General features: G+C 44.1%; 1 protein-coding gene across 3 annotated transcripts in view; it reads left to right on the forward strand.

Moving 5' to 3' along the window:
• Positions 1-10,418, forward strand: part of LOC309848357 (uncharacterized protein) — a 242,332-nt gene extending 231,914 nt beyond the window's left edge. For 2 of the 3 annotated variants that reach the window (XM_082699848.1, XM_082699850.1), the window contains exons 14-17: positions 569-650; positions 1,600-1,692; positions 3,414-3,516; positions 10,171-10,418. The gene's annotated coding sequence lies outside the window, so the exon portion shown is untranslated. The remainder of the gene's footprint in view (positions 1-568; positions 651-1,599; positions 1,693-3,413; positions 3,517-10,170) is intronic. The other variant, XM_082699849.1, reaches the window with a different exon arrangement.
• The last annotated feature ends 1,779 nt before the right edge of the window (positions 10,419-12,197 follow it).

Here is a 12,197-nt window from a genome sequence, read left to right on the forward strand (position 1 = left end):
ATATCCATCATCAAAAAGGATTGCTGGTGGGAACCCAAGGAAATGTTAAGTGTGCATAGGGATATTATTTGGATGGAGGCCAGCAGCTGGAGCTGGTGGTGGGTCGGCAAGAGGAACAGGATCTGGGCAGCCATGGAGTGCTGTGTGTGTGTGTGTGTGTGTGTGTGAGAGAGAGAGAGAGAGAGAGAGAGAGAGAGAGAGAGAGATTGTCCTGAGGTTCCGAGGACAATGAAGAAGGTGGCTCCAGCAACCGTCACCTCCTGGATTTTGCCCAGGTATGTCCAAGGTGATGATTCCAGCTTCTCTAAGATGGAGGGGCAAGACACAGCTGTGCTTCAGTCCCTCTAGCTGCCCAGCTTGCTGTTGAGTAAAGATCAGACGGACGTCAACTCTCAGCATAGATTGTGAGCGTCATCTGGTTAACCTCACATTCTTTGACATCTTTGCCAAAAGATCTCTCACAAATATCAGAGATTTCTCTATGTCTGTGGAGCACATGTTTACTCGCCACCACTGAATTGAGACTAATAATGTCCTTCTGATTTCTTTTCTTGCTTTTAAAACAGAGGAAAAAAATGGAGTTTCTGGCCTGCATTTGTTAAGTTTCGCCTTTGTCTCCTTGTCCCAGTAGCTGCAATCTTTTTCCTAGGGTATGTATGAAGTGTGCAGGGTTTCCAGGTGAAGAAAATCCAGGGGAAAAATTGGACAGAAGACTGGCTAATGACCAGAGTGGGTTTAACCCATATTTGAAGTCTCACTTTCAGTAACTGGCGAGGGTGATACTTCTGGAGTGTATGAACCAGCTGGTATTAGCAAAAGTGTGAAGATCTGCTGATGGAGGAGGAGGCAGGGAAGGTTTGTGGGTGTGTTTCAAAGTCTGTTGGATGCAACTGGTTTAATTTCCTTTGTTCATCTGCTTCAGTGTTTGCAGTGATTTGAGAGGGTCGTTTTCTCCCCCCTCCAACACATTTGGTGAAGTCTGCTGGTACTGTGTCACTCATTAGGCTGTCAGCAATAGTAAATGTTGTACATTCCATTTCCATCAGGAAATTTTCTCTTAAAGAACAATACAAGATACAAAGCCTGGTTCCAGTGGGGTTCATGCTAGGGAGCCGGAGAAGCAGAGACAAAGAAAGTCAATGAGGAAAGGAAAAAGAAACATGGAAAAAGACAGAGAGACGTAAGAAAGAGTCAGTGAGAGACAGAGAAGGGGGAGAGAAAGTGCCAGTGACAAAGAGGGGGCAGAGAGAGAAATAGAAACACCCAGAGAAGACAGAGACACACTGAGAGAGAGAGCGAGGGAGAGAGCCAGAGCCCGACATGGAGATGGACAGAAGAGAATATTATATATGTAGAGAGAAAGACAGAACAAGATGCTCAGAGAATTGGGGAGGGCGGGGCAGTGGGAAGGAGAGAGTCAGAGAGACGAGGGGGAGGAGGGGGAGAGAGAGGAAGTGCCGCTAGTCAGGGGACTGGAGGAGAAGGGGAAGGGAAGAAGAGGAGGACAAACAAGGAGGAGAAAGGGGAGGAGAAGAATATTCCATGAAGGTCCAGTCTCACTCACGTAAGCCCTCCGTGATGTTGTGATGTTACCTCTAGGTGCACAAGATTTTCCTACCAAACCCAGTCCAGGAAGACAGCAGACTCACAAGTCCTCAGAGTGGATGTATTCGTCAAGGCAAGAAGGCAAGGGTGAGAGCTGTGAAGTGTGTAAACCTGGCGATTCACAGACCTGTATCCCTGGGGCTAATAATACATTCTATGTTAATAAAAAATAAAAAAATATTTAAAAAAAAAAAAAGGCAAGGGAGAAAAGTGATTAAAAAGAACACTTCATAAAACTCCAAAAAAGTTTATAAACAAATTGATCTTGTTTTCTGCAACTAATTCTCTACTAGACAATATCAGGAGAGTGAGTTTCACTTTTTCATCCAGATTTCCCACAGTTGTATCCGTGGGGGAAAATTCCCTGGAGAAGAATTCAAGACCTCTTTTTAAGACCTCATCTGTGTTGTGTCTGGCTCATATAAGCACTGTTTGGACACTGTGAGTTAGCCAAGTTATACGTATGTTTGAGTGGAAACAGTTTTGGTTTCAGAGGAGTGAAGCCCATTCAAGCTGAAGGTCAACCAAGTATGAGAATCATCCTAATACGAATCTGCTGCTCGAATCAGAGCTACCACTTGTTGAGCTTTTGCTATGGGCCAGGAGCAATGGCAAGCTCTTTAAATGTATTGTTTCATTGTATCATCACAGTAGCCCTATGAAGTACATATATTTGAGAGATGAGGAATAGGTGCAGAGAAGTGAAGTGATTCACCCAAAGTTCTCTGGGATTTGATCTCAAGCAGCAAAGTTGTGTTTTGTCTGATATAGATTGAAAAGACATATATATATATATATATTATATATATTCTCTTTTTAAAATTTTTTTAAAAAATTTATTTGACAGACAGAGATCACAAGTAGGCAGAGAGGCAGGCAGAGAGAGAGGAAGGGAAGCAGGTTCCCTGCTGAGCAGAGAGCCCAATGCGGGGCTCGATCCCAGGACCCTGGGATCATGACCTGAACCGAAGGCAGAGGCTTTAACCCACTAAGCCACCCAGGCACCCCACAATATATATATATTCTTATGGAGAACAAACTAGTCGTTTTCTCTCCAAGGCAGTTGGGAGTTCTGAAGAAAAGAGTCATTATCTGTCAGTTTTTTCATATTGTTCCCAGGGATTTGAGTGGTGCTGTAGATATTAGATGGATATTGCCATACATCCCCCGTGACGTCATATAGAAAAACTCAAGTATCTTGGAAGACTGTTCAGTCTGTTCATTTTACCAAACTGACTTCAGGTAATGAGTTACTTTCTATCTGTAATGGAACTGGCAGTGGAGAAGCCCTGGGCTAAAATGATTGAGGCATCAGATTCTAACGCTCAAAGCTGAAACTTGACAGCACTGCGCGAACGGTGTCCTGTTGAACCCTTGTCTCACAAGATAGTATGTAAAGAAAAGTTTCCAGGATCAGAGAGGTTTGGGAAATACTGGATTAATCACATTTTGGTTGGTCTCTTACTGAAGAATCTCTTGCTAGAGGCCACATACACCTGCATTTGTGTTCTTCCAATGGGATTGGTCTTCCCTTCTCATCCCATCTCCCCAGAGCCACACATTATCCGATTTTCCTTAGATGGCATATGTGGTACTCATCACTCACGGCCTGGTTTGTTATTTAATATTTGACAAATCCATGTTTTACTTGGCACCCAGATTGTGAGTTCCTTGAGACCGGGGACTTAAACCTGCTTGTTTAAATCTAGTACTGTGTCACGAGGTAGCAGGTACTCAATAAATATTTATTCGTTGGCACATTTACATGTGAAAGAGTGATATGTCTTGCTTTGGTTCCCCCCAAGCAGCTCCTGAGACAGCAATTTGGGTACAAGTCGTCTATTGGGAAGTGATCCCAGGAAGACCATACAGAGCCTCTACTTGAGGCAGAGTGAGGAAACGCAATAAAAGGTACATTAATGGAGTGGTCACATCTGTGGCCAGCTCAGGCTCAAGCCTGCTGGGGACTCTGGCCGATGGTAGCACACAGAGCAGGGTTGGACAACTGCGGTGGGATGAATCTGGATTATCTTCTACCAGCTTGCTTGAGGGTTGGTCCTGGGGTGTTAACCCTCTGTACTTCTGGCCTGTAAGACAGAATGGCGGGAAAACCTTTAGGACAAGCTGTCAGAACGTGCCAGGCCGCTCCAGTGACCCCTGGAAATGTTGGCAGGGTGCTAGTGATGACCGGTCACATTATCCAAGAGCAGCATCATTTAACTGGCCTCCTTTATTCTCAGCAACTGAACAACATATACTCATTCAGCCTTGTATCTATAAATAAGCAGTGTTTTTTACCCCAGCTTAGGTTTTTCCTGCATTTAGAAACCTCTCCTGGTGTACCTGGGTGGCTCAGCAGGTTAAAGCCTCTGCCTTCGGCTCAGGTCATGATCTCAGGGTCCTGGGATCAAGCCTTGCATCGGGCTCTCTGCTCTTCGGGGAGCCTGCTTCTTCCTCTCTCTCTGCCTGCCTCTCTGCCTACTTATGATCTCTGTCTGTCAAATAAGTAAATAAAATCTAAAAAAAAAAAAAGAAAAGAAAAGAAAGAAAAGAAACCTCTACTGTCTTTCTCCCAACTACCCTAGTGAAAAATTGTTCTGTCTGCAAAATCACAGTGTGATTTCTTTTTTTTTTTTTTTTTAAGATTTTATTTATTTGTCAGAGAGAGCGAGCGAGCGAGAGCGAGCGAGCGAGAGCGAGCACAGGCAGACAGAGTGGCAGGCAGAGGCAGACGGAGAAGCAGGCTCCCTGCGGAGCAAGGAGCCCGATGTGGGACTCGATCCCAGGACGCTGGGATCATGACCTGAGCCGAAGGCAGCTGCTTAACCAACTGAGCCACCCAGGCGTCCCACAGTGTGATTTCTTTATCAAAGGTCATTACTGGTTATTTCATGAAGAGCTGATACTTCAGTAATGGCATGATTTTTATCTTTTTTTTACATGGGTCATTTATATGTCATTATTGTCATGTTACAGTCTCTCTGCCTATGAAAAGACCTGTAGTGAAACCAGCAACTTTGCCTTTGCCTCTCAGTATCGCCTCACGTTTCATTTGCCATTTTATTTACTGTTCTGAGGAAGATCAGCATTGGTTAAGGTGCTCAAGGAATGAACACGTGGGGATACAAGCAATCATATGCAGGGGACCCTTCCCAACACTTCAGCTGGCCTGCAGACCTCGTGCTAACAGCAGGAGATGACAGTTTCCATCAGCGATGTCATAACCACCCTCAGCATAACCAGCTTCTACTGGAAGTCAGCTTGGTTTTTAATACTGGTTGTGCTTCCTGCCTGTACCCCAGCCCCGGAGCTCCACATGTGATAGCCTCCCCCAGCGGCCGAGGTTGACGATCTTGTTTGACATTGCCTTGCCTGGTGCTTGATTAGGCATCAACTTCTTCCATCCTAGCTCTGGAAACGTTTTCTGGTGGTTCTCCTATACCCCTTGGCCCTTAACGAATTTGTCCTTCTAAGACTTAAAAATTCCTGGAGGCCCGGACTGTCTGCCACTCTTTGTCTGTCTTTTCTCAGAGCACTCAGTACCTTTCCTGTTTAGACGATTGGTGAGTACAATGAGTTGAGCGGAACTGGAAGACGGACAAAGAAAATCTCTCGTGTCTTTTCTTTACTGACTGCAGAGTTGGAATGCAGAGTAGCTGGATGGAAAGTGGGCTCTCTGGGAGGGTCAAGGCACTCCTACACTGGACACATGTCGTTTTCATTGTTTGAGGCATCAGTGTTTAAAGATTTTTGCAAAAAGAACTTAAAGAAAAAAAGCAATCAGAGAGGGGTAGTGACTTACCTTAGGTAGTTCCTACCTAATGGCTGAAAACGAAGCAGTAGATTTGTGGATGTTTAAGAAGGGACACGGCAGTTGTGATGTGGAAAGAGGAAAGCAAGGAACACTGTTGAATGGGGTTTTTAGGATGAGGCACCAGGAAGTGATGTTAATTGGAGGAGCGAGAGCAGGAAAGAGGAGGTAGGCGGGTACACTGCAAACTGAGTCCCTCTGAACCCTATAAAGTTTCCTGAGGTCACTGCTATTACAGGACACCAGTGCTTCTAGAAGATTGCTACAGTGGATTATATGGGGTAAGCCCTGCTTTCTTTCTGTATTTGTTTCTTGGTATGCATACCTTGAGCCTGTGAAGCCATGATAGAGAGTAGCTCTTCTCAAGTAGAGACTTTTTTACAAGCCCTTACTCATTACAGATAATTTTGGGTCTCCACTACATGCTTTTAACCCATGAATGTTTGCTAGTTGGCATCATAAGCCAAAACCCAAATCGAATAACAGTACCTGCTCCCACTACTCTCTAGTCACACATGGGAATCCCTTAAATTATCTCCAAGACAAAAGATCCTTTGCCACCAATTTTTAAAAATGGGAAGTCTAACCAGAATCATGGACTCACCTGCCCCAGTGAGTCAAAACCCAACTAGCCGAGGCTTTTAACATTTAATATTAATGTGCGATAATGCTTGGGGACCTTGATGTAACCCATGGCCCATGTGGCTCTTGGTTATTCAAAGGTATATTATACTAAGATCCTGCTGAGCAAAAGAGGAGGCATCAGCATTTATGTTAGGAGGCAATAAAGGGTGCATCCACTTAATGAGGTTGGGTGGGAAGAGGAAGACGTGGGAATTATGTTTTAAATAGGGTAGGGAAGAAATAACACTTTTTTGTACCCTAGGGAGATACAACCTCCTAAGATGGAATCTGTATATCAGGATATTTTAATGTTTCCTCTGGAAACTTGCTCTTTCAGAAGACCATCAAGCAATTTTCATGAACTTGCCTATTCTCCCTCACACCTACATTGACAAGTGGAACTTTTCTCTTCCATCATAATCAAGACACAGAAAAATGGAGGTGTTAGGGGCCATCTGGCAATTCAGTAACACATATATTGATGTATGTGTGTTACATTTAAAGGCACAGTATGGTAGCGCAGCACAAAAAGATGACTTCTAGATTCAGCTCTAACACTAACTTGGTACTGAGAATCTGGATTAATTCCTTAACTCTTGGAGTTTGGATTTTCTCACCTATAAAATAACTGCACTAAACTTGATGTTCTCTGTTGGATAGGTCTATTCAATTTTGATTCTGGATTAAATTGTTTGTGGGAGACATAAAATTCTTTTCATCTGCAGAAAGTCATCATTGTTTAATATATCTATTGTCACCTTGTGAATGAAGGTAAATACTTACAAAGAAAATATTAACCAAGAAATAATCCAATAATTGTTCTTCTTGTCCTCTTGTATTCTTTGTTTTTCCTTCCATTGTTGTTCAAAATGCATGAAAGTGAATCAGTTAGAACATAGGAGTGCACATGCTCTAAAGCCACCTCTATTTTATTTTATGAAAAGGAGGAGAGAAAACAGAAGGGGAAAATACATAGGCACGGCATAAAAGAACAAAAGGACCAGAATGTTGTGCTGGGGGAAGGAAGCCATGGTTGTTGAAGCGTCAGTAAAAACTTTGGGAAGAAAATGTCCCCAAAGAAAGTTTTTCCCCCATAGAAACACCTAAATTAGTGTTAATTTTTCCCATTGTCGTCTTCCTTCCCTGTATTATATCGGAATTGATTCAGAGAAAAGACTGCACCCAGAGAACATAATAAACATCTCCAGGAGAGGTGGGGAGGGACAGGCAGAAGCAGGAAAGAGATGAAGGAAAATCAATTGCTCCGTGCTGACAACTTCTTCTTGTAATAACAGTATTCTGTCACATTGCATTAGCAGCACTTTGCAATTGTATGTGTTTTTGCTAACAGGCTGTAAAAGTGTAATCATATGAGCGCTGAATACATTGTATTAGTGGGAATGATTCAAGGGGATGTGCGCTTATTACACCAGTATGGTGCATAATGTGTTGCTTACTGAAGTGAGACTTATCATTTTAGTAAAAGTGTATTTGTTATTTATATGTTTGTTTGTTGTGGCATTGGTGCCTTCCAGGAAAAGGTGCACAGTCCTGTCGGGGAAAGATTTTTTTCCACCCCGCTCTCTCTCCCCACTCTGTATATCTGAGCAGCGTGACCCTGAAATTGAGATTAAAAAAATTGACTTGGGGTACCAAATTCCCAACCACCTGAGAAAGCAACTGGCTGTGCTTGGGTTTCCAAACAGCATTTGTAAAGCTAATGGGATTGTGGCTGTGAAGCATCTTTTGCAAGGAAAGTTGAAGGAACAAAAGTGGAGGAATTTCACATGTGTGTGTGAACGACTGTGGGTTGGACAGATACACCCCAAAGGATGGGCTGAGAAAGACGTGGCTAGAATTAGAGACAGCCTGGAAAGAGGCATGCAGGATCCTTGAGGATGATTTTTTTTTGGGGCTTGAAGGAAATTTGTAGGAATTTAACTCTTTCTACCCAGTACTGGAATGCATATGGGATCTTTCTAAATAGAGCCTTTCCTGACTACCTAGTTCTGAACTCTTGAAACACCAATTGTCCTGTCGTTCATTGGACATTGATTATACAGTGTGCGCGCACGCGTGTGTGCATGTGCACATGCCTCCTTGGTGACAGTGTCGGTCCTGGAGCACAGACAGGGACTGTGCCTTGGACAGCTCTCCCTTGGCTGACCTCACCCGCAATGGACATTGGGATCTACATCTGTATTGGTTTTCTAGGGTGGCTGTAAGATAGTAGCTCAAACTTGGCGACTTAAACAACAGAAATTTATTGTCTTTGGGTTCTAGAGGCTAGGAGTCTCAGATCAAGGTACTGCTGGTCAGGCTGGGGCTTTCTGAGGACTGTCCGTGCCCCTTTCCTCGCTCCTGTGGTTTGTGGGCAATCCTGGATGTTCTTGGGGTTTTATGAGCCTTGCCATGATCTCTACATTCATCTTCACATCATGTCCTCCCCTTTGTATGGGTCTGGGTCCAAATATCCCCCTTTTATAACAACACCAGTCGTGCTGGATGGGGACCCCACCCTACTTCGGTAGGACTTCATCTTAACTGACTGGATCCACATTTTCAAGGAGGACACATTCTAAGGTACTGGGTTAGGGCTCAGACCTCTGAATTCATAGGAGGACACAACTGAACTCATAGCAGTGCTCTGCCCCTGAGAACAGTTCATACAGTTGGGGATTGGTATAAATTCTCTCTCAATCTGATGGTGTCTGTTAAGTGAAAACAGCCTCTGCAGTTGGGAGCATCAGCTGACACAGTCACTTACCCTGTGGCGAGCATGGTGCCAAGGGTTTTAAGTGCATTAATTTATTTAATACTCACAATGTCATCATGAGGTAGGGGCATCAGCAGATTGTCCCAAAGGACACAACGGATTCTGTTTTCCAACCTGCGTGTTTTGCCTCCTGACTCTCTACACTTAACCGTGGGTGTTTATAGGCTCTCTTAATTAGACAGAACTTGAATGGCTTCTTATGTAACTATTTCCTCTCTTTATATCATATTTATATCTATATCTGGGGCTTTTTAACACACCAAAAGAATATAATAAAGGACTTTTAGACTTTAAGTCATGTGATGGAAATGAGATCCCTATTTTATTTCGCTAACCTTCAAATGGATCTCCCACTGAAGACTCCCCAGGAAGCTGTTCTGGAGTTTCGGCATGGCCCATGGTCCAGAGGCAGAGGAACTGAGGTTGGATGTGGGTTGGATAAGGTGGTGTTGGCTAGGACTCCAAATGACAGTCCTTCCTCAATGTAACATGGTGATTTTGAGCTCATCTGGGCTTGTGTCCATTGAAACCGGTCCAGTCTGGTGGCTAGAGAAAGCCAGCAGGTAACGCGGGCTGGGGTGGCATTTGGAGGCAGGAGAATGAATCGATCTTGGTTCCTGTGGTTAGTGAATCAGGGCAGGAATCCTTCTAGTGGTATAGGCTATAGGATAAGGGGTCGAGTTCCCAGGGGCGAGGGGCCTGGCGAGGATGGCTAAAGAGAAATAACATTTACAGAACACCTGTTGGACCTTCGAAAAACAAACAAACAACCCCCCCCCAAAAACAACAAACAAACAAACCAATGAGATCTTATTATGATTTCCATTTCAAAGCTGGGTCTTCAAAGTTACCTGACTTACCTTTGTAATCGCAGCTAGCAAAGGAAGGACCTAGAATTTAAACCCAGCACTGTCCAGTGCAAAAGCCTGGACTCTTCCACTGCATTACATTATGCAGTTTTACACAGGGGGGAGGCAGTGGAGCTGAGGGTATAGGCTGCAGGTCCTCAGTGTCTACCACGGAGTGGGGCTGTCGGATGAAAGGAGCTGACATCATTCAAGCAGGTGGAACATTTACTGCACGGTCACTGATGCACTGGCCAAAATTAGGTATGTTGTGCAGGTAACCAAAATGATGGATGTCAGTGGGGTCTAAGTGAAGATCAAGTCAGAAGTCTTCTAAAAAGGACGCTGCCTTTCTGAACTAGAAATCCATTGAAAAGCTGCCACATTGGTCCCTATTATTATTTAAGAGTTTCCTTTCTAGTGAATACTAATAAGCTCATCCTGGAAATAAATAGCAGATAAAGTCCAAAAAAATAACCTTGTTTTCTCCTTCTGCATTTCTAACACAGGCCTCATTTCCACAGGAATCCAGATGTGGAACTCTTACTGTCTGATTGCTGAGAAGCGGGAGCAGATCCTGGACCGTGTGTCCTTGAGAAACACAATGCCGCGTCCAGAAATGCTCACCAAGTAAATGTTTTTGATGATATAGCCCATGAGCACTTCATTGGGTTCCTCTACTGACTTTCCTGAGTTCTTGAGGCCCCAAGAGCATTCTTAATGACTTTTTGAAAAAGTAAAAATGGGTTATACTGTGCTTTGATTTATGCTTTGTGTGGGGTCTCATGTTGAAGTATACTGATCTCCATTTGTGTGGCACACCACGTGCTGTATGAAGTTACTCTTGACTCTGCGATTTTCCAACACTATTTTTTCTAATCAAGCAGCAGCTATTGTATACCTGCTTATTCTGTAATAGGTTCTGTGGGTGGACCAGAAACACAGGAACCAAGGTCCTAACCTCACATGTCCTACGTTCCTACCAGGAGTAGAAATCATGGATACATGTGAACATTAAATACCAGCAGAAGAGGTGAGCAGTAGTTCCACAGAGTGGTTCTAGACAGGTCTACGAAGCAGGGAAGGACGGTGCATACATCTGCTCTAGGAACTCAGAGGAGGGCTTCATATGGTGGGCGAGGCCGTTCTGGGAAGACTCCAGCTCGCAGCCGGAGCAGAGAGAGCCAGACTTGCCTGCAGGGAAGACTGTATTCCTCTCACTCTGGTTTTCCCCAGAGGATTTTGACCTGACCTTAATATAATATAATATAATATAATATAATATAATATAATATAATAATAGGACAGTTATTTTTACTATCATTTCAGCTTTTTATGAATTTTTTCCTCCAGCCATAAAACCCTCCAGAGAGGTTCCACGGGTTATTAGTCTATCTTTGCATGGATTCTTTTTGGGCCCCTGGGGTAGGTCCAGGGAAGTGTCTACGGGAACAGTTAGATCCGTGCTCTGGGTTCTATTCTCCACCTGCTGGTGTGAGAGCCTGGGACTCTTCTGCCCGCCTGGAATGGGGCTTTCAGCAGAAGCAGAAGAGAAGCTGTGGGAGCAGGTGGGTCTGACGAGGCCTCCACCAGCCTCACAGCGTGTCTAGAAATAAGTTCATTTGAGTGATGAGTCTGTTTTAGCGCTATTATTTATGTTTCTCCTGGTATTTTCCTTTTTTTAAAAAAAATGTTTTATTTATTTATTTGACACAGAGAGATCACAAGTAGAGAAGCAGGCAGAGAGAGGGAGAAATAGGCTCCCTGCTGAGCAGAGAGCCCGATGTGGGGCTCCATCCCAGGACCCTGAGATCATGACCTGAGCTGAAGGCAGAGGCTTAGCCCACTGAGCCATCCAGGCGCCCCAGAACAATGGTATTTTCATTCTAATTCAGTTATCTGAAATTAAGTAATATAAAACCACCAACGTGAAATATCTAATAAGAGATGACAGGTGGGAATGCCTGGGTGGCTCAGATGGTTAAGCATCTGCCTTTGAGTCAGGTCATGATCTCAGGGTCCTGGGATCGAGTTCTGCATCAGGCGCGTGGCTCAGAGGGGAGTCTACTTCTCCCTCTGCCTCTCCCCTGTTCCTGCTCTCTCTCTCACTCTCTCTGTATCTCTCTGTCTCAAATGAATAAAAAAAAAGATTCTTAAAAAAAGAGAGAGTTGGTAGGTGGTTGTTACTCTGTGAACCTCACCATCTTTTACTGGCCCTAGCAAGTACTAGGTTAACTGGATCACCCTTCAGTGTGGGAACTCCTGAGGTAGCCCTCGAGGGCAATGCAGGGAGTGGGTTTCCTAGCACCAGGCAAATGGCGATGGCCTCAGCACAGAGACTAACCTGCCAGAGAGCATTGATTGTTGGGTGTGATTTGACGCTCTTGATGGTTCTTTCCTAATTATCAAGGCTGGTAAACTCAGGTTAGTACAGAGCAATAGTGAAGTCAGGATCATGGGTTGTGTCTTGTGAAGGTTTAGTCCTGCCTATTCTTAATCCTGAACATTTTTTCTAAGTAGGTAGGATTAACCAGGA

The sequence above is a fragment of the Mustela nivalis genome, assembly GCF_964662115.1.
Source record: "Mustela nivalis genome assembly, chromosome: 14".
Taxonomy (NCBI): Eukaryota; Metazoa; Chordata; class Mammalia; order Carnivora; family Mustelidae; genus Mustela; species Mustela nivalis.